The sequence below is a fragment of the Colobus angolensis genome, unplaced genomic scaffold (genome assembly GCF_000951035.1).
Source record: "Colobus angolensis palliatus isolate OR3802 unplaced genomic scaffold, Cang.pa_1.0 Scaffold88, whole genome shotgun sequence".
Classification (NCBI taxonomy): Eukaryota; Metazoa; Chordata; class Mammalia; order Primates; family Cercopithecidae; genus Colobus; species Colobus angolensis.
The window spans coordinates 3,956,912-3,958,742 of record NW_012122709.1 but is presented as its reverse complement, the minus strand read 5'-3'; the positions used below and the strand labels follow the sequence as shown (position 1 = coordinate 3,958,742).

The 1,831-nt window shown below is 45.6% G+C and overlaps 1 protein-coding gene across 7 annotated transcripts in view; it reads left to right on the top strand.

The window, feature by feature from the left end:
* Window positions 1-1,831, top strand: part of LOC105503750 (dehydrogenase/reductase SDR family member 4) — a 16,173-nt gene that overhangs the window by 2,067 nt on the left and 12,275 nt on the right. The window lies entirely within an intron of this gene.

The following is a 1,831-nucleotide window of genomic DNA, read 5'->3' as shown; positions in this document are numbered from 1 at the left end:
CTCAGGAAGCAGCCGACCATGTTTCAGCCACTTATTGTGTGCCATTTCCTGTGTTCAGAGCCTTACACAGGTTATCTCTAGGCCTAACAACAACCCAAGCAAGGCAAGGACTATTCTCTGGGTCTGCAGAGACTAGCTCAGATAGCTGGAGCAACTTCCTAAGGTCCCACAGCCAGTAAGGAAAGAGCTGTGATTCAACCCAGACCTCCCAAGCTCCCTTCCTTTATTCGCTGCCTACGGACTACCAGGTACTGGACTTTAGTCTCAAAGAAAGTGTATAAGTCAATGTCACAATTAGTAGTGGACACCAGCCTTGCAGCTGCTGAGGAAAATATGAACCATCCAGCAAAGGAAGCTCCTCTTCCCTTGAGGCTCAGGGCACACACTTTATTCCTCAGAGGGAAGGGAGAATCTACCCAAAAATGGAAAGTACAAGATTATGCTAACAGATTGGAAGATTGGCAGAAATAATTTGCACAATCTTCTTAGAAGAGGAGGATCTTAACAATAGTAGACGGTAGTATGGTAGACTGTATAGGGTAATTCCATTTTTAAGGAACTGTCTGGCAAATGCTCAGATGTGCATTGGAAAGAGCCAAATTTGAGTCTAAGAAAGTCACAAATGTGAGTCCACAAAAGCCTGGCCTAGGCTGGTGCACAGAGCCCAAGATTGGGGACTTGATCCTGATGGTGGAAGGCGCTGTTTGGGAGTCTGTGTCAATTAGAACTAACTATATGACATGTAAGTAGCAATTGAATGTCAAAATCCTGCTGGAAAAACATCCTGTGACCCCCCCTAGGTTGACTTAACAAGGCCTACAGGCCTAGCCCAGAAGTGGTACTTGAGCTAAACCTTTAGGAATAAATGTGAATGGACAGATGGAATAGAGATGAGATTCCAGATAACTCTGCAAAATGAGCAGACAGCCAAGAAGGAACTGAAGGAAAGAGAGGAGTGCTGTCAGTCCACAGTGGAGAGCACAGGCTTAGAAGTACTGCTGGGAAAGGGGCTGCATTGGAAAGACAGAGGCCATGGGCCTCAATATCCTTTTTTTTTTTTTTGAGACAGAGTTTCACTCTTCTTGCCCAGGCTAGAGTGGTATGGCACAATCTTAGCTCACTGCAACCTCAGCCTCCAGGTTCAAGCAATCCTCATGCCTCAGCCTCCCAAGTAGCTAGGATTACAGGCATCCACCACCACATCCAGCTAATTTTTGTATTTTAGTAGTGATGGGGTTTCACTATGTTGGCCAGGCTGGTCTTGAACTCCTCACCTCAGGTGATCCACCCCCTTGGCCTCCTAACGTGCTGGGATTACAGGCATGAGCCACCGCACCTGGCAATAGCTTCCTAAAAGGATATGTTAAGGACCTTAAAAGGATATGTTTACACATCCTTATAGCAAATAAGAAGCCATGTGAGGTTTTGAGCAAGAGAAAGATGGTTATTAAGAAAGATAATCTGGCTCTGGTAGAAAAGATATACAAAGAAGACACTGAATCCAGGGCATCAGTGAGGAAGCTGTTGCTGTCATCCAGGTTTAGAGCAGTGGTGGTGGGACTGGAACAGATGTGCCCAAGAGACATTTAGTGGGAACGAACCAAGATTTTCCAACCCCGTGTCAAAAAGTGGGAAACATGAGCGAAGTCAAAAATGACTCTCAGGTAGTTTGTGTGACCATTGTCAGAGAGGAGAGTGATAGAATACTTGTCAGCTATTTGAAATGTCTTTTGCCAATTGCCACATGTTACCCTGCAATGAGAAAAGCCACTGCCCTGAGAATGGTTACTACCCAGTGGCCTCCTCATCTGCACCACAAAGCTTCTAAGTG